General features: G+C 40.7%; 2 long non-coding RNA genes across 2 annotated transcripts; both read right to left on the reverse strand.

Moving 5' to 3' along the window:
• On the reverse strand, positions 1 to 1443 carry LOC109276535 (uncharacterized). The gene is made up of 2 exons (XR_002084715.2): positions 1345 to 1443; positions 1 to 570 (listed from the first exon to the last, which is right to left on the reverse strand). It is a non-coding gene; the product is annotated as an uncharacterized LOC109276535 (long non-coding RNA).
• A 2983-nt stretch (positions 1444 to 4426) lies between these two features.
• LOC128776966 (uncharacterized) lies at positions 4427 to 25241 on the reverse strand. The gene is made up of 3 exons (XR_008422080.1): positions 25083 to 25241; positions 20800 to 20985; positions 4427 to 4539 (listed from the first exon to the last, which is right to left on the reverse strand). It is a non-coding gene; the product is annotated as an uncharacterized LOC128776966 (long non-coding RNA).
• Positions 25242 to 26669: the final 1428 nt, after the last annotated feature.

Here is a 26669-nt window from a genome sequence, read left to right on the forward strand (position 1 = left end):
TTATATTAATTTGTTTCATTTATCATTAAAATGAACACAAAATTAGAACAAATGTTGTACAGAATAACGCACTCCAATGTTCGATATTTCTATACACTTACAATTCATCATAGGCTCAGTAATCATGCCGGTCAATTTGTTTTGAACCACTAGGTGCATGTGTCCTTGGAGCTGACCAAAACATGAAAGAACTCAGCTTCACGTCCACAATCAATAAAGTGCTTTACTGATAAAAATACATAACTTAATTGTAGTTCTCAATAAATGTAATGTATTCAAAAGAGTAGAACAGTATGCGTTTCATGCTCGTGTATTATACTTGTCAGACAATGTCTTCATTCAGAAGTCCATTGATGTCCCCAGTGATCAGCTTGGTGCGAGCTGTCAAGGACAGCAGAGAGCAGAAGACCCACAAGGCAGAAGAATCTATGAATCCATAGTTTAACACGCAGAAGCCAAGTTCTTCTGAAATTGGAGTTTGAACTTTTCTTTCAGCTTATTGATTCAAGCTCTCCAGAAGTCAGTGTGTCCTCACCCAACGTGGGAAATATGCAGACTGCTTTATTCCTTCTAATTGCCAAAATAAACAAAATAAACTCTTAAAATATGACTTATTACCAGAGTCCTTCCTTATTCAATTGACTGGTTCAGTCAGAAAAACATTTGGACAAGCAAAGGATGTACCCTTGGTTGCACTCTCCCCCTAGCCCCACCCCAGATTCAGCAACACAGTACTGTACATGTTTGGTCAAATCTCTTGCCATTCTTTAAAAAAAATAATAATAGTGTGATTAATTTATTGGCTTCCCAAGTAAATAGGCAACTTAGGAATGAGGAAAGAGCTTGTGCATTTTACACCTACAAGGAACAATGATCAATTTCCTCCCAATACTGCCAAAGATGTTGATTTTCTCTGATTTGTCATCTGTTGCATGCGCAGTACCTTGCACTCACCAAGGGGAGACCCAATGAAGTACAAGCTAAGTTCTCTAAGCTTATGAACATTACCAGCTTATTGTTATATTTGGAGTCATGCACATAGCTACATTCAGAATTGGACTACCATTCCTTCCATCTTAAAAACAACTTGGTTAGGTAAACTTTGAGTTATTGTGCTCACGTAGACAAGGCTATTAGGCCACAAGAGGTGAAATCTAAGGTCATACAACTAATTAGTGACTGAGCCAAATTCCGAAGTTAGGTTTCTTTGCCTTCAGTTTCTCCCACTAGATCAAATCGCTTCTTCAGAGCAATGCAGAAACAGCATTCGAGAAGGCATTTAGATTTATTTCTAAAGTTGATCTGGCTCCATCATGAATATTAAAAAAAAAAAAAACAACCCACCTGATTTGTAATTGGAGCCTGGAGAATCACCTATGGCCTGAGTTGATGATTTGGTTACCAGCTGCTGGAACACTTCAATGGGAAGACGTGAAATTCCTGCAGGAAATGACTCCAGGCAGCTCTGAATTAGTAAGGAAATTAAATGACTAACTTCAATATTTCCTGGCTTTTGTCTATCTTAATTAACAATTTATTTTGGTAAAGGAAAAATTGAACAACTTTCTAATAGTCAACACGTAAAACTTAATATTTGTTTATAGTAAAAACACGATTCCCATGTCTGTTTTTATTTAAAGAAAGGAAAAACATTTTTGAACAATTTGCAGTAACCATACTTATTAAATCATTCTTAAAAAAAAAGAATCCAACAATTACAGCATATGTGTGTGGGAAATATCAATTTCCTTTTCATAGTTCCCAAAGGTGCACTTGAGAAAAATGTGTTGATTATTAACAGGGCTAATATTTTTGTGGTAATGTTATTACTGAACATCTACAATAACTGGAGTTTGGGATTGACAGAGGTATTTTAGCCAGCATTTATTATTGATTTCCATGTCACATTAAATATAGCATGGACCTAGATGTATGTCATTATGACTTTTGATACATATTTTGATATGACTCTTATTTTGCCTTCATTCATTTATTCAACAATATTTACTGAATGTGTGCTATGTGCCAGTCATTCTTCTAGGTGCTGAAAGTACACGATAAATTAAAGCTCTTGCTCCCATGGACTTCACGTTCTAGTTGAAGGGAGGTGGATGATGCGAAAAGGCAGGGAAATACATCAGGTAAATGGTAATGAGATGAGAATGCGGGGAGGGGGGTGGTGCTTCCTTAGATGGGGTGGAATCAGGGAAGCAGAAATGTCCTGCGTCAGACTCTTTGAAGAAACTTGATGACGTAACGCTTAATTCATCATGGACAAGTATCATGTCACCTGTCCTGTCCTGGACTCCACAAATGTTTAGGATAAACTTCTGAGTTCAAGGATAATGGAAAGAAATTTCAAGAAAGCTGCTTTTTTTTTTTTTTATAACTGTGTGAATTTTCTTTCTTTCTAGCTTTCTTTACTATATAACATCTCTTAGGAATGAGGAGAATGAGGCGAAATTAAGATTGCCATCACAGAGCTAGTCAGCTGTATTGCCAAACAAACTTGTATGTGAACTTCTATTACTAGTTAAATTTGGAGGCGCCAACTTTATTTTCACTAAAATTGAATAAAGGCAAATTCTATTCGATGTCTTCAGCATGCCTATGAACAGCAACAACAGGTGGTACCTTTCGTTGAACGATATAATATGCCACGTACAGAACTTCTCATACATTTTTTTTCTTATTCTCACAAGAGCTCTGCATATAGTATGATTGTTCCCATCTTATAGGTAAGGAAATTGGGACTCAGGTATGTTACATATGTTCCCGGAGGTTCCAGAACTAATAAGGCCACACATAATTGGAGTGCTATGTCACTTCTGCTGGACCCCACATCGCTAGGAGGAATGAAGGAGGTTGTCGGATTTAACATCATTTTACATACAGGCAAATGGAGACAGCCCTTGTGACCTGCCCAAAGTCACAGAGTCAGTGAGCTGGTGGCAGAGTTGGGACTAGCTCCAGCTGACACAGGCTGCCTCCCCATGAAAGCTGTGAAAGCCAGACCCTGTAACTCACTGCCTTTCCAACAAATGTCCAGGGCAGTGGATACTCATTTGGGACAAGGGTGAATCTTGACCCCTCTCCCATAACATACTTAAAAAAAAATCAATTCCAGGTGGATCAGTGATCTAAACATGAGAGATAAACAACAAAGTTTTTAAAAGAAAAAATAGGGGAATACCTTCATGACCTCAGGGTAGGCAAAGAAGTGCTGACAAACATGATGGTTAAAAATAAGTACATTGAATTACATTAAAATTGAGGATTTCTGTTCATCAAAGGGTACTATTAAAAAATTAAAAATGTGAAAAGGGGGGTGCCTGGGTGTCTCAGCCTGTTAAGTATCTGACTTTGGCTCAGGTCATGATCTCATGGTTCATGAGTTCTAGCCCCACGTCGGGCTCTGTGCTGACAGCTCAGAGCCTGGAGCCAGCTTTGGATTCTGGGTCTCCCTCTGTCTCTGTCCCTCCCCCGCTCACACTCACTCTCCCTCTGTCTCTCAAAAATAATTAAACATTAAAAAAATTAAAAAAACCAAAAAACCAAAACAAAACTAAAAATGTGAAAGGGAAAATCACAAAATAAGACCAAGATATATATGGGGTACTTGCATAGTTCAGTCGGTTAAGCATCTGACTCTTGACTTTGGCTCAAGTCATGTTCTCATGGTTATGAGATAGAGCCCTGTGTCAGGCTCTGCTCTGACAGCATGGAGCCTGCTTGGGATTCTCTCTCTCCCTCTGCCCCCAACCCCCTCTTGCACACATGCTCTGTCTCTCAAAATAAATAAATAAACATGAAAAAAAAAAAAGACAAGATATCTGCAATACACATATCTAGCAAAGGGCTCATATCAGTGTGTGCATGTGTGTGCACTCATTTCTACAAATAATGGCAAAATGTGGTTAATCCAATAGAAAAATGGACAAAAATCTTGAACAGGTATTTCACAAAAGAAGATATACCACCAGCTTGTTAACAGACGAAAGGGTGTTTGATATACTTAGTTATTAGGAAAATTCAAATTCAACCTACGATTTGATACTGTTACACACTCCCAAGAATGATTAAAACGAAAAAAAAAATCAAATATTCAGTTGGACCCTACGAAATTGCAATTTTTTGCAGGTCAGAAATAAGCACGTATCAACACTTTCATATAGTTTAATCTATACCAAGTATTGAGGAGGGTGTGGGGACCCCAGAGCTTCAGACACTATTGAAGTGTGAGCTGGCACCATGCTTTGCAAATCATAACTGAGAGTATGGCAGTTAGCTATTGCTCTGTAACCAACTACACTAAAGCTTAGTGACTTAACAAACAAACAAACAAACAAACATGTATTAATTTACGCAGGTTCTATCAGCCAGGTGGGCAGCTCTGCTGGTCTGGGTTAGGTTAAGTTAATCTCATCTGGGCTTGTGCATGCATCTGTGGTCAGCTGGCAGGATGGCTGGGGGCTGGCTAGTAGGATGGCCTTGTCCAGGATTACTCTGCCCCTCTCCTCATGGGTCCCACATCTTGGACTTGTCATCACAGGGAAGCAAGGAGAGAGCAAAAACACAGAAGTGCTTTTATGAGCTTTACTTATATCAACTTTTCTACTGTCCCATTGGCCAAAACAAGTCACTGACCAAGCTCAGACTCTGCATGGGAGGGCAATATGGTGGCAGGAATGCAGAGATGCATGAAAAATTGGGCTAGGATTTATTCAAACTGGATAAATATGTGTATACCCTATGACCCAGCAATTTCCCTCGTAAGTATGTACCCAACAGAAAGGACTACATGTGCTCACCAAGAGACATGTACAAGAATATTCACAGAAGCACTATTTATAACAGCTTCAAGCTTAAAACAACTCAAATATCCATCCGTGTAGAGTGGATAAGCAAGCATGCTGTGCTATATTCATGCAGTGGAACAGTACACAGCAATGAGAATGAATGGGCTACAATAACATGTAGATAGATACATAAGTAGGTAGGTAGATGATAGATGATAGATTTTATATATATATATATATATATATATGTAATACATATGGATGTATATATGCATATATACATCCATATGTCAAATATATATATAATATATATATGTATATATTCCTGGGATTTTAAATATCTTAACTATTTTCTTGTCTACCTGTCCCCTTTGTGATTATTCAGTCACACAAAGCATTCTTAGCAACTCCATCTACCTTTGTTGTTTGTGTTAACTGCTAGTTTCCCTCTAACGTCATCACATCTCTTTTGTTATTAGTTGTCTACATAAAAAATTCAGAGCATACTGGGTAATCTCACAAGACCTATACAATGACTGTCAATTCCCTCTATTTCTATGACATGGAACACCTTCATAAGCGTCTTGTTAGAGTTTTGGCGGCTTGCCTTCTCAAGATCTGTCATGGATTCTTACAGTGCACTGTTTGCTGTCACTTCAGGGGTTTGTAGGTGTCCTGAGAGGGTGTTTATCACTCCCTAATGTCAACTCATCTACCAAATATTAGTATTTCAGATAATAGCTGCCACCCTTTTTCTGGCTCGCTCCTTTCATGGACCATACTTCATTTGTCATGTGGATGTTTAGAGGAGGGTTTTGTTGATGTCAGAGAGACCAGTAAGTGAGGTGTCATCTGAAAAAGCCATCAGCTTACAGTGATACCTTCTTCAGACTCATCAGCACAGTTATTTCATTAATAGCAGTAACAAGGCACATGACATTTCCCCAAAGCTTGATGAAAAGGAAAATAATTATTTACATTTAGTTTTCCACTCAGGTTTCTCTCCATGTGACAGGATATTTATTTTTCTTTTCTTTTTCCTTTCTTTCTTTCTTTCTTTCTTTCTTTCTTTCTTTCTTTCTTTCTTTCTTTCTTTCATTTTATTGTGGGAAGAACACTTACCATGAGGTCTATCCTCTTAGATTTATAAATGTGGAATACAGTCTTGTTATCTCCAGGCACAATGTTGTACAACAGATCTCTAGAACTTAGTCATCTTGAATAACTGAGATTTTACAGCCATTGATTAGCAATTACCCATTTCCCTTGTCAGTCACTGGAGACCTATTTCTTTGTTTCTATAAGTTTGGCTATTTTAGGTACCTCATGTAAGTAGACCCATATACTATTTTGTCCTTTTGTGACTTGCTTATTTAGCACAGTGTTCTCAAAGTTCATCCATGTTGTCATACATTATTTTTAAAGGTTAAATAGTATAATAATACAGATGTATGTATTACTTTTTCTGTATCCATCTGTCAGATATTTCCATTGTTTCCACATCTTGACTACTGTGAATAGTGTTGCACTGAATATGGGAGGGCTAATAACTTGTTGGTATCTTGATTTTTCAATTCTTTGGATAAATGCTCAGAAGTGGGATTGTTGGATCATATGGTACTTCAATTTTAATTTTTTGAGGACTTCAATATTGGTTTCCATAGCAGGTGCACCATTTTACAATCCCACCAACACTGTTAGTGTGACCACTCACCTGAGCCCTGGACTCCATTTTCCCCAGGTCCTCAAGCATCCCCTCTGTATCTTGCATGTTCGGTCTCCCTTGCGGGCAAAAACCTCTGCTCTGCTCACAAACATGCAACTAAGGGATATTACCGTGGATATAAACCATGCTATTTTCTTAGGCTCCTTGAAAACATGAGTGTCTTCCTCAGTGATGAGTCCTTCATCATGAAATCACTTCCCATCTGCCTCCTCATTCCCAAATCAGTGTTTTGTGCATAAGTACCAAATAAGGGGGGGGAGGCCAGAAGCTGCCAGTCTCTCACCTTTTCTTTATCCCTCAGACCATGGACCCTGTTTCCCTATCTTTTCTTCTGGCCTCTCCTGAACTCTGGCTCTCAGGTGGGGTTGCTCTCCTTGAGGGTGCCATCCCTACGCGGGCCTCAAAAGGTATCGTGCCCTCTCCAACACCCCAGTCTGGACGAGGTCAGAAAACACCTTTAGTGATTCCGTGAAGAGCAACTAAGACCATCCAGAAACATTTCAACAAGACAGGACTGAAGATTTGGGGTGAATAAGGGAATAACCCGAAGCCAAATTATCTGCCCAGCAAAGTAGGCTAGGCTTCCTCATAGCCCTTCAGCCCGAGGATGCCTCCCTGCTAGTTCCCTGTGGCAAGGAGCATCTTTCTTCTATCTAGGAGCTTCTTCAAGTCCTTCTCAAACTCCTCTTGAAGTCCAGACTTAAGAAAGTGAGACCCAGAGATAGCTAACGATCCTCTCCTGCTTGCTTTCAAGTTTCATTGTCCTTGCTGAATTACCACCTTTCCTGATGCCCAAATGTCCACCCTGCTCATGGTACGTGGGTCAGGCCTTGGTCCGTGGCCTGAATAGGCCAAGCCCTTCCAGATACAACATAATAAATAAAACCTCTATAGGAGACACAGGCATAGCCAGGCAAGTATAATTTTGTTATAGAATCACCATTTAAGACTATCATTGACTAAATTACTAAATTCACTGGCCTCCTCTTGGTTTTCCTTCTCTTCTCTTCTCACTGAGGCACTGGACCCCACTGCTCCCATTTGATACTCTTTCCTGTCTTGGCTTCTGTGACACTGTTTTATTGTTTTTTCCCTAAACTCTTTCTCTCTGTTTTCACTGTGTATACTTCCTCCTCTTACACATTGGCATTGCCCAAGATTGGGTTCTTGGCTCTCTTTTCTTTCTCTTTCTCCTTCCAATCACTCAACTGAGTAGGTGTTTGTTCCAGAACACCTAAATGGTGTTGGAACATTGGAATGACTCTTCTCTGTACAGACACAGCTCCTTTCTCCCCAACACATCTTCCTCTTTATCCCTAGGACATCTGAAACACCACCCTGAAAAAAAATTCTATTTTTTCCTTATCCACCTTCCCCTGCTCTAATGTCACTTCTTCCTTTGAATGCATGATGCATTTAAACATTTTATTATGTGAAAGGCACCTTTCCAAGGTGTTACACCCTCACAACACCTATTGACTGGACATTATTATCTCTACTTTTGAATGGAGAACAGGCTTTGCTGAGGCCCTAGTGTCAGCAAACTGCCTAGTGTCACCACCTAATGTCACATGATTAGTAAGTGGTGGACCTGGGACTCTGAAAATAAAATAGCCATACAGCCTTATTTGTGCCCTCTTGGGGCACCTCTCTTACTCTGCCTTCTTTTTGTTTTTGTTTTTTTTCTTCAATGTTTTATTTTTAAGAGAGAGAGGAAGAGATGAGTGGAGGACAGAGAGAGAGGGGACAGAAGGTCCTAAGCGGGCTCTGTGCTGACAGCAGTGAGCCCGATGTGGGGCTCGAACTCACCAACCATGAGATCATGACCTGAGCTGAAGTCAGATGCTCAACAGACTGAGCCGCCCAGGCATCCTTCTTACTCTGGCTTCTATACTTATTTTTGTAATTATTTAATTCCTTTGCATGCAAACTCTTCAGGAGTTTCTTATTTTTCTTTTCAGCTCCTGGCATCAAGCTTATAATTTGGAATTTTGGAAGACAGTCTCAATTTCAAATATTTTATCTCACCATACAAATAAGTAGTTTTGACCCAGTTTGGGGCTTGAAACTGTGGACAGTGTATACAAATGTCTGGAGCATTGCAGGAAATCAATAAATATCTATAAAATTGAATTGAATAATTTGGGCAAACAAGCTGGGCTTATTTCAGATTTGAGTAAAGAGATAAAAAGAGAGAGAGTAAATGATCCCAATCCAAATATAATGCTTTATTAAAACAACAAGCATAAATTTGAAGTGGTCACTGATTACTAGCACCTGTGTATGCTTTACAAGACTGATGCAATACAGAGTAAGAAAGAACAGCTTTCTGCATCATTTCACTTCCAACATCAGAACAGAAGGTGGGGGAGAAGTCTGACCATGGTCTAATTCCTCCGTGACTGGTCTGTGACTATCTGTTCTAACCATAAAATTCTTGTTCTTGTCCAATTTCTCCTCTGTTTAATTATTCTTTAATTTCAGGGTGATTACATCCACTAATTTGTTTGAAAAAATGCTAGTATTTTCTATGTCAACACTCAAGTATAGTCTTCTCAATCCACTCCTTATGGGAAGTAGGCCTTTTTCTAGACATTTCTAGAAATTTAAAATTAGAGGTATGAACTTATTTCCTCGCTCAATTAGCACCAATTCCCTGAGATTGTACAGAGAGGCCTCCTGTTCTCATCTATACCATTTCCCAGATCAATGGCTTGGATGGCCAAGGGTTAATCTCCTCAGTACAATGTGAATTCTTACTAATTGGAGACAGACCAGGGTGTACTATCTTTATCATGACCTTTTCTCCTAGACCTTGGGCCTATTTCACTTCAGGGTTCAGAGTTCAGCTTCTGCTCTTAAATCTCAACACGGAGTTATTTTCTTCAAACGCCAAACTACAAGTGACTGTTGCCCTGCAAGGATATCTGCCATGTATTTGTAAATAATTGTAGGGTTTTCTTCTTACCCTCTACTCTACCCGCCTCTTACCTTCCTATCATTCTATGTCCCTCCCCTGCCTTTGAAGTAAGATCAGTTTTTGTCTTAATAGATGAACCCGAGAACAGTTCTCAGAAGGTCTGACAACACAGCAATGGATAAAATAAATCGCACTACATGTTGTCATTCAGCAAAGCCGTTTACAGACAGAGCTATTTTGAAGCCATTAAAAAATGCTATTCATCTCGAACTTGCCATCTGCCTTCTGTTTCTGGACTCGTGTATTGCGTTAGCTAAGAGATTAGTCTCAGCGGCCAACTTCCCTCTAGCTCTCCCGTGACACTCGGGGAGACTCTTATGGGAAGAAGGCAATTTATTTTCGCCGAACGACCACATGGCTAACTATACACGGCAATTATACAAAGCAAATGTATCAACTTCTGCCACTGGAGGCAGGGGTTCCCTTTCTGGTCATTAATAATGAATGCTCTTCAGTAAGTAGGGAAACATTTACCAAATAAAATGGCCTGTTATAGATGATCCCCCAGGCAGCTGAGAAACCGCATGGCCATTGAGGAAAGAGGGAAACCGACAAGACTGAGCTGCCTCAGGACCGCGCTTGGTTGTCCTGGAAGCATCTCCAAACCGGCAGAAGATGTGACCCATTGGCTCTTTGTGCAGAAAATGTCTAGTCCGAAAAGAAGTGGCCTGGTCTTTCTATATTGCTATTGCATTGCTTCCTTTCCTGGCAGCTGCGTAATTGGGAATGCCGTGAAATCAAAACGAGGAGCAAGTAAATTAGAGCCGGGAAGTGTCAAGTTGATCTACTGTGGCTTTGTGGGGCAGGAGTGCCTGGCAAATTCAGATTTCTCCCCGAGCCCCCTCTCACCACTTCACCCACCATTTAAAATGCTTATTCCTTGTGCTCCTGGATCTCTCTGGAGCCTCCTGTTTGCTCTAATGCTTAGGCTATGACTTGGTCCACAGTCACTCATTCAGTGTACTCCTTTGCAGGCATTTTAATGAACAAAATCCCTGAAAAGGTGCTGACATTTTAATGCCTCCTACTGATACTTTATATTGAGGCAACAAGCTTTGTACTGCCTCCAAAGCCCTTGCAAATCCAAATGCTCTGGGGTCTTAGCTACCTTGCTCACACAGGGGGTGTAATTAAAAGAGACATGGAACATATGCACTTACACCCCGTTTTCATATTGAAGACAGCTGACCATTGCCTAATTAATTTTCAACACCCTTACGAGGTAGGTGTATATTGCCCTTCCTTTACAGATGGAGGACTTCAGGCAGCGGAATGATAAAATCCAAAGCCTCAGGACAGAAACTGCGCCTTTGATGAATTCTGCAAAGGGCCTAATGGTGATTGGTTAAAAACAACACCAACAACATTAATAATAGTGTGATGAAACCTGTGGCTTCTCAGCTGGCCCAAAATGTGAACTAGCTCTAGTGTTTTTCTAAACTCCATGAAAATTTTGGTCTACTTGATCATGGTTTTGTCAACTGAAGGCATATATGCATCTCTTCTGATAAGCCACAAAGGATGGATGGGATGATGAGAACCAACCTGGCAAGTCTACACTGGCCTTGAATTTCAAGGCACTTTAAAAACTTTTGAAATGTTACTAAGTTTTTAAAAAATTAGTCATGAAACACATATTCACAGAGGGGCAATTATGTGCAAAGCACTGAGCGAGGTGTTTAGTGTCTTTCTTATTGGATGTACTGTCCGATGGGAGATAAGACATAGGTGATTGCTCTGCAAAGTAATTGCACATAAGGGCAAACCCAGCCTGTTATGGGAGTGGACTCCTATGAGGAACACCTAATCGAGGCTTGGGGAGTAGGAAAGGTTTCCCAGAGAAAACCATGTCAAACCATATCTGATAGCTTACGGACTGGTAGAAGTCAACCAGGGAAAGGAATGGGACTTTGGTAGTGGCATATTGGGCCCGCGATCAGTCATTTTAAAACTGCAGAGGAGACAATGAAAATGCAACATTAGTAAAGGCTGTTCAGTTGGGTTAGGCCAAGTGTATCCTGTTAAAAAACAACCCTCTTGCCTTTAGAAGTGAGGTCTCCTTCTAAAGGAGATGGTCCAAGCAACTGATTTCAGAAATACAACTGATGAGGGGTGCCTGGGTGACTCAGTCAGTTAAGCGTCCAAACTTCAGCTCATGATCTCATAGTTCGTGAGTTTGAGCCCCGTGTCGGGCTCTGTGCTGATAGCTCAGAGCCTGGAGCCTGCTTTCGATTCTGTGTCTCCCTCTCTCTCTGCCCCTCCCCCACTTGCACTCTGTCTCTCAATAATAAATAAAACATTAAAAAAGAAAAAGAAATACAACTGATGAGAACATGGAGCTTCTCTATATGCTCTCAGGAAAGAAGAAGTATAAAAGGCAATTGGTGTTAAAATTGTGTGAAGAAATAAGTTCATACCTGCAATTTTAAATTTCTAGAAATGTCTGGAAAAAGATATACCTCTCACCAGAAGCAGTTTTAGAGGAACATAACAGAGAGATGCAGATTTCCCTTGGAAGTTAATGGGAAACTTAAGTGATCATAAAGAGAGGAGGGAAAAAGAAAGAAAAGAAGGAAAGAAAATACAGGATTGGCAACCCAGTTCATATGTAATGTGAGTAATCAATGTGGTAAGAGAATTTGAGAAAAACCTTCTGAAAGAAGCAAATAAAAGTTGACCCTTAAAATGGATTTCATACTGGTTCATTATTCATTATTTCAACTATTTTCTCAGCTTATGAGAGCATAATTCATAGAAAAAAAACTTAGTAGTAGTCATTCAACAGAAGCAAGCATTTCTTTCTCTTTGTTACAGACAAGCAATGTCAGACACAAGGAATTAAAAGGGCATTTTAAATTTCATTCAGGAGACTTCTGGGGAAAGTTGGAAAAATAGATACAAGATTATAATACCTCTCGGAGCGCCTGGGTGGCTCAGTCGTTTGAGCTTCCAACTTCGGCTCAGGTCATGATCTCACGGTCTGTGAGTTCGAGCCCCGCATTGGGCTCTGTGCTGACAGCTCAGAGCCTGGAGCCTGCTTCAGATTCTGTGTCTCCCTCTCTCTCTGACCCTCCCCCTTTCATGCTCTGTCTCTCTCTGTCTCAAAACTAAATAAACATTGAAAAAAATAATACCTCTCTCATCCCAAACTTAATGAAATGGAATGGACAATAAATAAATAAACCCAATAAATGGTATAGGAGCATTGTTTTAACTTTGGAAAGTGTCTAGAAACAGAAGACTCTGGAAATTGATGCCTGCCTCAATATAAAATCCCTCCAGAAAAAATTCTGTGGAGATGATGCACAGACAAAAGTCTCCTTAATTGTGCCCTCTCCCATTCTACTACCATTTTGGAAATGGGATATGCCACCCAGGGGTGAAAATGAATCATGCCTTTCCAGGGAGTTCTTCCTTGGCACCCTAGATAAATAGTACTCAGGTGTGAAGGAAGAAACCAGTATGGCTCCCCATTTCTTTTTCTCTGACTGGAAGGAAAGCCCCAAGGATGGAATGAAGGTACATCATATCCAAAACCTTTACTTTCATTATTTCACTCGAACTGGGAGTGAAGAGGCATTCACAGCTGGGGAGAAGCATGTAAATCAGGAGATCTTTTTTTATGTTTATTTATTTATTTTGAGAGAAAGAGAGAGGCAGAGAGAGAGGGAGAAACAGAATCCCAAGCAGGCTCCCCACTGTCAGCACAGAGCCTGACGTGGGGCTCAAACTCATGAACCATGAGGTGATGACCTGAGCCGAAATCAAGAGTCAGACGCTTAACCTAATAAAGCACCCAGGTGCCCTGCCAGGGGAATTTTTTAAAACTAGAGCAGATTGTCTCCAACAGAAGCAATGATTTGGTGGCTAAGCTTGAATTGGGGTAATACTTCAAAATACGAGGGCATCTCTCAGGAGAGCAAGACGCACTAGAACTTTTAACAGAATTCCAGGGAACAGGACTGAACCAGAGATTAAATTCACCAACTGTAATTAAATATAATCCTGGATACAATTCCTCTTGCTCCAGCAAGAGGAAAAAGAAAGTAGAACACAAGCTATTAGAACACAGACAGAGAGGGGCGCCTGGGTGGCTCAGCTGGTTGAGTATCTGACTCTTGATTTCAGCTCGGGTCATGATCCCAGGGTTGTGGGATCGAGCCTTGAGTTGGGCTCTCTCTCATTCCCTCTGTCCCTCTGCCTGTCTCCCCTACTCACACACGCACATGCTCTCTAAAAACAAAACAAAACAAAACAAAAGAACACTGACAAAGGTAAGAGATGGAGAAGACGTCAGAGAAAAATATGTAATAATTGGGCAATTAAAATATCTGGATAGAGCTGTCCCCATCAAATAAGAATAAAATAAAAAGAAATGACACTACAATTATGCAGTGATACTCTAGCAAAAAAGGGAAGAAGCTTTGAAAGACATATGAAGAAATCATTCTTCAGGAAGACAACAGAACAGGAATACTTTCTGTTACCAATCCTCTATATCCTCAAAGGACTGAGAAAAAGGATAGGAAATCTATAAAACAGAAGTTCCAAACTAGATGTGGAAATTTCTTGCTTTAGAGTGAAACAGTTTTTAATAGTTACATAGTATCCCATCATCCCATTGATACATACTGATGTAGTTCCCATATTTTTTTGTTATTTAATGAATGCACTAAAATTTAAAGATCTCTGTATGACAAAAGAGCTACAAAGATTAAAAAAGTAGAAACTAAAAATAGAACTACCCTACAATCCAGCAGTTGCACTATTAGGAATTTGCCCAAAGGATACAAACACACAATTTTGAAGGGGGTACATGCAATCCAATGTTTACAGCAGCATTATCAACAAGAGACAAAGTATGGGGAGAGCTCAAATGTGCACCAACTGATGAATGGATAAAGAAGTTGTAGTTGTATGTACAATGGAATATTACTCAGCCATCAAAAAGAATGAAATCTTGCCATTTGCAATGATACGGAGCTAGAATGTGTTATGCTAAGTGAAATAAGTCATTCAGAGAAAGACAACATCATTTAGCTCATATGTGGAATTTAAGAAACAAAACACATGAATATAGGGAAAGGGGGGAAGAGAAGAGAGGAAAACAAACGAGATTTTTTTTAAGTTCATTTATTTATTTTTGAGAGAGAAAGAGCAAGTGAGCACAAGCTGGGAAGGGGCAGAGAGAGAAAGGGAGAGAGAGAATCCCAAGCAGGCTCCACACCGTCAGCAGCAGAGCCCGATGTGAGGCTCCAGCCCACGAACCACGAGATCATGACCTGAGCCAAAACCAAGTCTGAAGCTCAACCAACTGAGCCACTCAGGTGCCCCAAGAGACTCTTTTTTTTCTTTTTTACTTTTTAAAAAAATATTTATTTATTTATTTATTTATTTATTTATTTATTTTTATTTGAGAGAGAGAGCACAAGCAGGCGAGGGACAGAGAGAGAGAGAGAGAGAGAGAGAGAATCTGAAGCAGGCTCCAGGCTCTGAGCTGTCAGCATAGAGCCTGATATGGGGTTTGAATTCATGAACGGTGAGGCCATGACCTGAGCCAAAGTCAGATGCTTAACCAACTGAGCCACACAGGCACCCCTAAGAGACTCTTAGAGATAGAGAACAAACTGGAAAATAGTGTGGCAGTTTCTCAAAAAATTGAAACCTTACCCTATGAGCCATCAATTGCACTCTGCATTTACGCCAGAGAAGTGAAAAGTTGTGTCCACACAAAAACCAGTACATGTTTATGGCAGCTTTATTTACAATAGCCCCAAACTGGAAACAACTTAAAGGTCCTATGGCAAATAAATTGAATTAAAAAAATTTTTTTTTAACATTTTTATTTATTTTTGAGAGACAGAGCAGGAGCGGGGAAGGGGCAGAGAAAGAGAGGGAGACTTAGAATCCAAAGCAGCTCTAGGCTCTGAGCTGTCAGCACAGAGCCCCACGTGGGCTCGGACCCACGAACTGTGAGATCATGACCTGAGCCAAAGTCAAACGCTTAACCGACTGAGCCACCTAGGCGCCCCCTTATGGCAAGTAAATTATTAAACACGGTTCAGTAATCTATACTATGGGATACTACTCAGCAATAAAAAGGAACAAATGATTGATAAAAGCAACAACTTGGTTGGATCTCAAGGGTATTCTGCTGAGTAAAAAAAGCCCATCTCCAAAGGTCATCTACTGCATGATTATATTTATATAATATTTTCAAAATGACACATAATTATGGAATGGAGAACAGAAGTAGCAATCAAGGGTTAGGGATGGTAGGGGTGGCAGGTGTGACCGTAAGGGGCCGAGGAGGGAGATCTTTGTGCTGATAGAATAGTTCTGTATCTTGATCGTGGCATGGTGGATGAATCTCTGTGTGCTATAAATGACATGGACTATGCACACTTTATATCAATGTCAATTTCTGATGTTGATATGGTACTCTACTCACGTAAGCTACAACCATTGGGACAAACTGACTGAAAGGTACACAGACCTCTCTGTACTATCTTTGCAACTTGCTGTAAATATGTAATTATTTTGAAATACAAGGAACAAAAACCCCAACAGAGTATGATTTGTTAACCCATCAGATCGGAAAACACTTTAAAATTTGATAAAGGTAACTGTTGGTGAAGTGCCAGAGAAGAGGTACAGTCATTCCAAAGGGTAGTTGATAGTGTCTATTACAGATAAATATAGGACCCTTCTAGCAGATCTCAGGCGTTTCAAAGAAACACCCATGTACAAAGGAGAGGGACACACCAGGATTCCCCGCAGCTTTGCTTATAAGGGTGAAAAATTAGGACAGCCTAAATGTCCACCAAAATTGGACTATTAAGAAAATTATGGCATATTCATATAATTAAACATAGTAGTTCAAAGGAATTAATTGTATTCGTATGTAGCAGTATGAGAAGATTTCAAAAATACAATGCTGCTTTAAAAAAGCCAATTACAGAATGGCACATATGGGATAACACCATTTTTAGAGCAAATGTATAAAATGATGCACTACATTTTCTTTAGGGAAATATATATGAATTAAAGATACTAAAGTCAAAGGTATAAAATACCTCACACAAAAATCCTAACTGTGCTCATATTTGTTAAGGAGAAGAGGGGAACATGAGAATATATTCATCAGGCATCACTTGGGTAATTGAAACTAAGATGACTCTAGAGTTATTTTTTATGTTTATTTTAGTTTTGGGTTGTAGAAGCAGTTCACCCCAAAACAGAGACTATTGATATGTTGTGTTTTTCCTTTTGACTGTTTTCCTGTGCATATTTTAACTAGTTTTGAAAGTGTGTGTGTGTGTGTGTGTGTGTGTGTGTGTGTGTGTGTCTGTGGTGTGTTTGATTTTGAATGCAGCATTTGTAGAAACTTAACAAAAGCCTTATTCCATGGTATAAATACTGCAAAGAAATTATAACAATGCTTATTATTAATTTACAAAGTTACTGTCCTATGTGATGCACACATTATTTCTAAATGTCACCACAATCCTATAAATTGCTATTCTTTTCATTTTCTTGTGGACAAACTGAAGATGATACTGAAGCCAGAAGAGCTTAAGCAATTTGCGCAAGTTTGTAAATTTGGCCAGAGCAAAGAGCCTGGACTTCTCTCCAAATGAGGTGCCTTCAAGCTCATGCTAGGGCTTTAAGTGAGTTTAGCAGTCTTGGTCCCCTGTAGATAGTTTGACAACATTAAAGCTGAAACACTTCCTCAAAGCCAACTGTGCAAATTCCCATGATTCCCTGCCAATTAGACGGACCAAGGAGGGAAACAGACAGATTGCCTCTCCTCAGATGGGAAAAAGGGAATGTCACAACAAGACTGTCCCTTGAGGGGCCAAACCTTGATAAAAATCATTCTTCTTAAGCACCCACTTCACCACCACTTTCCTCAGGAGACAACTGAAGGAAGTAGTAGGTGCCTCCTGAAAACAGCCAATAAAATATCCAAGAGAGAATACGGAATAGTCTCCATTGACAAACACCCCCAAGAGGGGATGTCTTTTTATTTGAAAAAAAATTTTTTTACATTTATTTATTTTTTGAGGAGGGGGAGGGGCAGAGAGAGGGAGACAGAGGGTCCAAAGTAGGTTTGCGCTGTGAGTGCAGAGCTTGATGTGGGGCTTGAACTCACAAACTGTGAGATCATGACCTGAGCAAAAATCAGGAGTCAGATGCTTAACCAACTGAGCCACCCAGGCGCCCCTTGAGATGTTTGATAACTAATAGGTTTACATCGTCTTCCAGGTCCTTGGCCTAACAAGGACAGCGGCGACAAAAGAAATGACAACAAGAGCTAGTACTTACGTGTGCACACGTGTCAAGCAGTGTTCCAAGCAATATTAATAGGGGCACATGACACAATAACATCACGCATAGTACAGTACTGTCAGAAGCAAGAACTTGTTATCCATTATTGGCATACTTTTAAAAAATCGGTCAAATTACTACCACATAGGCTCTGCTCAAAATGCCCTACACAGCTGTCAGTCACCCACACACCTATGGGGAGAAATGATGACACTGTGGCTCTGACATGTGACTGCAATGACATGACCCACCTGTGCCGAGAGGGTGCTGTGCAAATTGTCCATCTGTGCAGGCTCAGGGGCAGCCATGATGTTAGTATCCATTGCCCCATTTAGCATTTGCAGCCCGGATGGCGATTCTGAATGATCTTTCCCTAAGACACAGATAAAATCGCTGCTTTCCAGGCAGGAGTTAGTCCTGTGGGTGCATGTGAAACGTCCACTACTCAGGGTGGGAAACCAGCCAATCTCACATTGTGCTTATCTATTGTGCTTATGGTCTAATTTCATACAGGTGCTGACTGTTAGCAGTACAATCCTTTCCCCGAAGAAATAATTATGCAAAAAGCGAGAGAAGGAGCAAGCAAACGTGCTCATTCAGTACCACCTGTCTTTTTGGAGGAAATAGGAATGTATCTTTTCTCCCCTCTTGAGGGGGATCTTCTGAGAAACGAAAACTCTTCTTTTTTTCCAAATAGTAGTTGACCCGTAATTAGCCCCATTTATCCTTTGGAGATGTTAAATATCGTGTTTTCTCCACTTAACAATTGAGAGAATTAGTAGCTTGTCTTTTCTTACACCATCAAAAGTCAGCTCTAGGAAGTCTTTGACTTTGAGACCAAACCATTCAGCTAAAGTGGAAGGTTGAGCAATGATCTAGCTCACTTGAGTAAGTATGTAGACAGTCCGTGTAGGTCACTGGGACCAGAATTCCAACAGGACCAGAATTCCTTCGGAATCTCAATTCATAGATCTCTCTCCAAATGTTCTAGCAGAGTGATTCACACCCCAGAAGAGGATTCCTCCCAGCCCCCAGAAAGCATATCAGAAATTCAGGGAAGGAGGAACGTTTGAAAATGCAAGTCAATTTCATGTATGAAAAAGGAAAGAAGATGCCTATTGATTTTATACAGGAAGATGAGTAATCAAAATCAGTCTCTTTGAGGATAGCAAGACATTTTGTTTTTTCCAGAAGTGGGCGTCGGCTTAGAAATATTGCTCTAAAGTTTAAACGTTCAAGTCTAGATTGACACTTGATGTGTAGGAAGCTCAGAGATTAGGCATGCAGGCTTTGGAGCCAGACTGTCTGGGTTCAAATCCTGGTTCTACTGTCTGAGATAAGTTGCCTTAAACTTTCAAAACCTCCATTTCCTCACCTGAAAGTGAAGATGTAGTAATAAGGTGTCTTGGGAATTAAGTGGTATGATGTATGTTAAGCATATAGAAAAGTGTTGCACAATAGGGAATATTCAATGATTATAGCCATTATTACTAAACCATTACTTGATTAATAAAGCATTATTATTAAACCTTGATTATTAAATCATTCTTTGATTTCCTGTTTTGCCCTTGTCCTATTAAGTCTTTCCAGGACCTTCAAGTTCTTGTTGAATGTTCAGGGCTATTCAAAATATATTTTCTTTAGTTCTTTTTTTAAAAATTTTTTTTAATGTTTATTTATTTTTGAGAGAGAGAGAGACAGAGCATGAACGGGGGAGGGTCAGAGAGAGGGAGACACAGAATCTGAAACAGGCTCCAGGCTCTGAGCTGTCAGCACAGAGCCCGACATGGGGCTCGAACTCACAGACCGCGAGATCATGACCTGAGCCGAAGTCGGCCGCTTAACCGACTGAGCCACCCAGGCGCCCCTATTTTCTCTAGTTCTAAGAAATACATAGGGATAGAGAAGTTCATCAGACATAGTTCTGGTGATACAATAATATACTTTGTGTTCTCTGTACTTCTCCCTATTTGTAATGAATACATTTTTGAACCCCCTAATTTTTCCTTTTACCCACCATGGTTCAGACACTATTATTTGTCTACCCAACATTCACTCTCCAATCCTTACATCCTTGTTAATGGAGCCACTGGGCATCTTCCCACTGCCATTTACGCCAGGGGAAATTGAACCTTATCCCCAGCTATAGAGGATGGATCCTGGGTAGTTAAAGCTAACCATGATAGCTCCATTTCCCATGCTGAATCTCAGATGATGTGAGAGGAAAAACTCGAGTCTCTTCATTAACCATTAGCCCCAGACAACTATTGCTCATGGGAAGATATGTGTGAGCAATACCACAGCAAACACCACACAGATCGAAGCCACTTCTTTTAAATTTCTAATCTTTTTCTTCCTCTACCTCCACCCCCAAATTACTCTCTTTTTTTCTGTAGCTCGTTTCCATTTGGATAAACACATAACTGTTTTCCATGAGGCAAAAATAAAATAAAATTAGAAAGACGTGTAACATGCTAAGAAGTCATTGGGATTTTCTACGTTCTTTACTTCTAAGAAAAATACACAGAAAGGGATGCCATTTCTTCCCCTTGTCATTGTCTTGCTCTTGCTTGTATGTGACACCTGGAACTACTGTTGCCATCTTAAAACCATGAAGATAGGCCAGGTGAGGGCAAAGTTGACAGCCTGAAGGTGGCATAATGGAAGGATGTTAAGAACCTGGGACCTTGATGACATGCTCAACCACTGAACCAACCAACCAACGTGAAGCCCTTAACTGCCGTTGGTCTTATCCTTAGGTAATGCATTTCCTTGTATTTAACCCAGACTGAGTTAGTGTTTTCTATCATTTGTATGTTAAAGTGTACTAACACATGGCATATGAAATCCACATTAAAATGTCTTAAAATAAACTAGAAGTCAAAAGTGTCTCTCTTAGGGTCTTAACATTGCTCTTGATTTCTTGCAATACCCCCTTCTGTGCACATCAACTGTAATCCTACCAGTAGGGAGCCTCGGTGGCTCAGTCAGTTGAGCATCTGGCTCTTGGTTTCAGTTCAGGTCGTAATCCCAGGGTCATGGAATCGAGCTCCACATGGGGCTCCGCACGGAATGTGGAGCCTGCTTGGGATTCTCTCTCTTACTCCCTCTTCCACTCTGCCTTATGCATATGCGTGCTCTCTCTGTCTCTAAAATAAAGAAAAAAATTTTAAGTAATCCTCATGGCAATCTTCCAAAACATGTTAGAATCCAGACACTTCTCCTCAGCTCCACTGCTGTCATTCTAGTCCAGGACACCGTCATCCCTCTCCTGTACTACAGCAATAGCCTCATAGCCAAGCCACCTGCTTCCATGCTTGTCCCCATTCCTATAATCTATTATTTTCAAGATTGAGATAAAATTCCCATAACATAAAAACTTACCATTTTAACAATTTTAAGGTATACAATTCAGTGGGTTTTAGTATAGTACCAGTGTAGTGCAACCAATCACAACTATCTAATAGTAGAACATTAATATCACCCCCCCCCAAAAAAAAATCCCATGCCTCATTAACAGTCACTCCCCATTTCCTTCTCTGCCCAGCCCCTGCCTGGCACTAATATGCTCTATTCTTAGCACAGCAGCTGGAGGGATGTTTTTCAAAGATAAATCAGATCATGCCATTTCCCTGCTTAAAACTCTCCCAATAACTCTGAGCAAGTTTCAGATCCTTAGCTTGACCTAGAAGATCATTCATGGTCTGTCTACCTCTCCAATGTCATCTTGCTCCATTTGCTTGCTAGGTTCTGGCCATGCAAGCCCTCTTGCTGATTCCTACTTCAGGACCTTTTTTTCACTTGCTCCCATTCCTCAGATGAACTTTCCCACTTTGTGGATGGGTGCCTTCTCATTGTTCTGGTCACACTTGGACTGTTCCCTCCTCAGAGAAGCCTCCCTGACCCTACTGCTCTTCGACATTCCTCCTTTTAATTTTCCTCATTTTTTGGTAATATGAAGTCCATAGTTGATATAAATTTCTTTAGTTTTTGGGGTGGCTGGCTGTCTTGGTTGATAGTGCATGTGACTCTTGATCTTGGGGTTATGATTTCGAGCCCAATGTTGGGTGTAGAGATTACTTTAAAAAAAAAGAGGCAAATCTCCTTAGATTTTGCCTCATGTCCTTTATCTTCTAGGACCCCGTCCAGGATTTCACATTACATTTAGCTATCATGTGTCCTTAGGCTTCTCTTGGCTGTAACAGTTTCTCAGACTCCATTTTTGATGACCTTGACAGTTTTGAGGAGAACTGGTCAAGTATCTGTAGGATGCCCCTCTAGTGGAATTTGTCTGGTGTTTTTCTCATGATTAGACTGGGGCTGTGGGTTTCTGGGAGATATGGCCCAGAGGGAAGGTGGCATTTCATTACATCATGTCAAGGGTTCACATTCATTTTTATTAGCTGTCGCTCCCATTGTTAGAATGTTAAGTTCCACAAAAGTAGAGACTATTTTGTTCATAGTTTTATTCCTAGAACCTTGAATAGCATGTAGTACATAGTAAACCTCTTTAATTATTAGTTGATGGGATTAATGAATAAATTAGAGAAAAATGACCAATATACGGCCTACTGCTTTTGCATGTGAAATGAAATATGGGTCAAGAAGATTCGTTGAGCATAGGTCAAAGGCACTAAAACCCTTTCAAATAATATGGCATATCCGTGAGATAAATTTAAACCTTCATGCGAATAAATAATTAACCCGAGGCCAATAGTACACTCAAAATCATTAATGAATATTGATTTTCCTTCTCTGTAAGGCTGCTTCTCTCTGCTGCACCACAATGCCATTTACAGAGCCAGCCATGATTCATTGTGTTTTATTTCATTTCTACCCAGGGTCGTCTTTTTCTTGAATGATGCTAGCCTCTGTGAATAAAAAAATGTATATCTATTTGGCTGAGTTGGCCTATACATGAGAAGGATGATTTCATGTAGGTGAGTTTTGAGAGGCAGAACAATGAGCTCATGCATGATGGGAAGCTTGGCTTGCCTGGGAGAGAATTCAGGAAGAGGATTACTGAGCCCCTGTAGCTGAATCAAGGGCTCAGCCAACTGACTTCATGGATGTACAGGAGCAGGAGGAGGAGTCTGTTGGCAGCCAGCTAAATGTCTTTCCAGGAACACAGTGGAAACTGATTAAATATATATACCATCATATGAATTGATAGGGGGAACCTGGGGGATGTCTCCGGCCATTAGAACACCAAACACCAATGGGGGCTCCCTGGTGATCATGAAGGAAGTTTGTTTTCTGGCATGAGCTCTCAGAGAATAAAATCCCTGAAAGGAAGAACTATTTGTATTCCATTCAGATTTCATTTAACCTTTTCTTTTGGAAGCCCCAGTAAGAAAGGCACATTTGTCAAGGCTTCAGGATGAATGGGGAAAGCTTTTGTGCATTAAACTTGCAGATATCTAGAAGGACTTACTGGAAAGGCAGCCCTGGGCTGGGAGTAGGAAGGCATCCACTCTAGCTGGCCAGGCAGTGGGGGTTCTCAGCTATTATCACCTCCATTGAGTCAATTTCCTGACCGAGCATAATCCCCCAACCAATTGATTTGAACATGAATTCCTTAGGTAATTAACAGCATTGGGTATGGTTGGTCAGAATATTTGTTTTTCCCAGCATCCCTCAGAGTATGTGACTTAAAGATCAAATACTAGAGAGTTATCGAAGAAGTTTAACACATTTCGCTTAACTCACACTATTATGACATACTTTGTGTTTGCGTGACTCTACGATGCCATTGGTGGTGGCTCTAGGGATTTAATACACAGCCTTTGGGGGAAAACAATCACAACAAGACACATTCCAGTTTCAGAAATGTTAGTATGAGGGAAATCTATGATATAGAGCTGAAATTTGGGACGTCAAACAGCAACAGAGTGCTTGCAGTGCTTCCCGGGACCTCAGTCTGCAGGGCTCATACATCTCACAGGCAACCACAGTGCTTCCTGGGTGCCGACATTAATGCTTACTGTTCCAGGTTTTCGAGGATTCCTCAAATTTAGCTGGTCTTGGAGGCTGCCTGGAAAACCATCTTGGTGCCACCTCCCCTCTGGCTACTCTGCTTGCTCAAGCTGGATAGTAGTGGTGGTCTGCTAGGCCTCTCTGTTCCTAAACCCTTCTCTAGAAGGTACAAGAATTCAATCCTGCTGTCACTGCTGGCCACTTTCTGTTTCCTTGTGTCGACCAACATCAGTCTCTACCTTCAGTGAATTCTCTAAGGTTCCCTCTGTCTATTCAGTCTTCAATCCCCACCATTCTCTATATTGTATCCTTTACTGCATTCCCAATACATTTCCATTTTTACCCAACATAGGCATTCTTTCTCTTCTATTAAAAAAAAATAAGAATTCTGGGCTTTTCCATATTTGCTATAACATACTAAAGCTCCACTAACACTACCACACCAACAACTAGCATTTACTGGGCACTTACTGTGTACTAGACACTGCGTTATGTGTGTATGGCCTCATAATTCACTGTAATTCTGAGGCAGATTCTATTATTATCTTCTCTTACACACAAGGAAAATTGAAGCATGGTGTGTAGGTCACTTGCCCACATTGATACAGCTAGAAAAGGAAGGGCCAAGATTCCACCAGGTCTGCCTGGTTGCATGGAACAACCTTATAACCAGCATGCTGCAAGACTTCTCCCTCTGCTAGAGGTCTGCAGCTGTTGTACAAATAGCCTCTGTGAGTGGGCTCCTTGGCTGGATGGAGAGGTGAAGGAGCGAGAGGATTTGAAGATAAAGCCCAGGTTCCCAGCTTGAATAACTGAGTAGATAGTGATACCTTTCATCCATGTTACAAATTCAGAAAGAGGTTCGCGAGGACTTTGGCATATACCTTCTCCACTGTGAATCCCATCATCTTCTTGAAGAATTTCAAGTCCAACTCATAGACTGACCTCACACTTCGGCCAATCACATTCTTGACCTCTTTGTCCGGTGACCTTTGGGTGGACTCCATGTCAGCCATGTGCCTTCTTGGCTGTGCTTGTTCCTTGTCTTCCACAGAACTTTCCGCATAAGAAATCTCACGTTTGAACAGGGAATGTACCCCTCCTGTGTCCTGCCAGCACCCTCACTGTAGCTACTCACGCCACACATTCTTCTGCCTCAGTAAGACCACCAGGACTTCAGCCTATCTTTCTTCTCCGCATGTGTAAACTCTGTCCTGTCTTACTCTTTTTCCAAACCAGCCAAACCCCATGGATGGTGATTCCTACTTACTTCTGCAACCTCTGCTTTTGCCATGGCCTTGTCTCTCTTTGTCTCCTTATTCTGGGTAAAACAAGAAGAAAAACAGAATTGTTTTCTGTTGTAGAGGGATTATGTAGAGGGATTATGACACTTTCAGTTCTAAAGCTTCTCACAGTCTCTTTGGTCCCCATTACTCTTCACATATTGCTCCTTCTGTCTGAAATAGAAACAGAAATAAAAGGGTAAATGATCTAGTCTATCCTTTTAACAACAATATAACATGGATATTATTATCTCCATCTTATATGAGTATGTAACTAAAATAAGTTTTAGAAACTTGAATTTATTTTCTCTCTTAAGGTTACATAGGTAATAAGGAGAATCAAGTCTCCAACATAGGCTTTCTAACTTCAATTCCTATTTGCCTTTCATTCGGCCTCAACATAGCCTGATTCATTAATCCCTACTGGTCCTTTAAGCCTCCCTTATGGTACCTGACATGAGAAGCCCTTACTGACTGCCTTTTCCAGATACAGGGTTGACTCAGTGCCCTCTTCTGGGCTTCCTTAGCACCTGTGCATTCCTCAGACTTAGCCCTTTCTGCACCCTTTGGAATGACTACATATAGTGGTCAAGATCATATGTATTTGTATCTTTAAGACCATCTTGGGCTTAGTACATGGTAGACATTCAAACACTAACAGTTTCCTTTCCCTAAAGCCATGTAAAGGCCCCACTGGGCACTGCAACTCCGTTTCATCTTCTTGGGGCCATCTGAACTACAAGAACCACACAGATGTTACTGTTCCTTTCAAGACCTTCAAAAGCTCCCAAGCCTATGTTTTCAGGAAGCCTTCAACATTCACCTTAGAAAACTCTAATCAATATTGCAAATTAAATGTATGCTTTTCTGGCCAAGCTACACTGCAAATGGAGGTTTTCACATCACACCTGAAAAACCTGTTAGCTGGGGAGGAAAATGACTGTCTCAGTTGTTCAGTGTTTGGCCCTGGCTTTTTAAAAAGCCCACAAGTGAATTTTACTGGTACGAGCAAAGGCTTGATGATAGCATAGTCTCCGGGGTAGAAGTGGTGATAGGGGCAATGGAGCAAAAGAACTCTTTCCATGTATTGCTTTCTTTAAAAGTACTGGCCTGGCCAAAGCCCTGCTTAGATGACTCATTGATCTCCGCCTTTGGCTCATGCCAGAGCCTCGCCTGCTGGGTTTTCTGAGTTTCTGGTGAAGCCTTCAGTGCGCCATGCAGGAAGTGAGGTCATGATTGTTTTGGCAGTTTGGGTGGCGTTTGTCCCCTGGTAGCAGCTGAAGTTTATCAGTAGGTTTAGCCTTTGCACTTTGAGAAACCAACTATTATCTCACCCACAATTTAGAATAATAAAAAAGTCCACGGCAGCAAAACGTGCAGTAAGTAAAGATAAAGAACAAACGAGGGAGAATCTGGTGTCCCTGTCGACATCAGCCCCCAGAGCACACATCCTATCCATGGTCTGATAGAGTCAGCAAGAAAGCTCCTCCTGCATTCTCTTTCTTTCTGGAATAAGCTTCAGATGAAGAAAATTTTTAGAGGGCAGCTGAGAGCAGAGAAAATGATGTGACAAC

The sequence above is a fragment of the Panthera pardus genome, unplaced genomic scaffold, assembly GCF_024362965.1.
Source record: "Panthera pardus isolate Hobbes unplaced genomic scaffold, ASM2436296v1 HiC_scaffold_15, whole genome shotgun sequence".
Taxonomy (NCBI): Eukaryota; Metazoa; Chordata; class Mammalia; order Carnivora; family Felidae; genus Panthera; species Panthera pardus.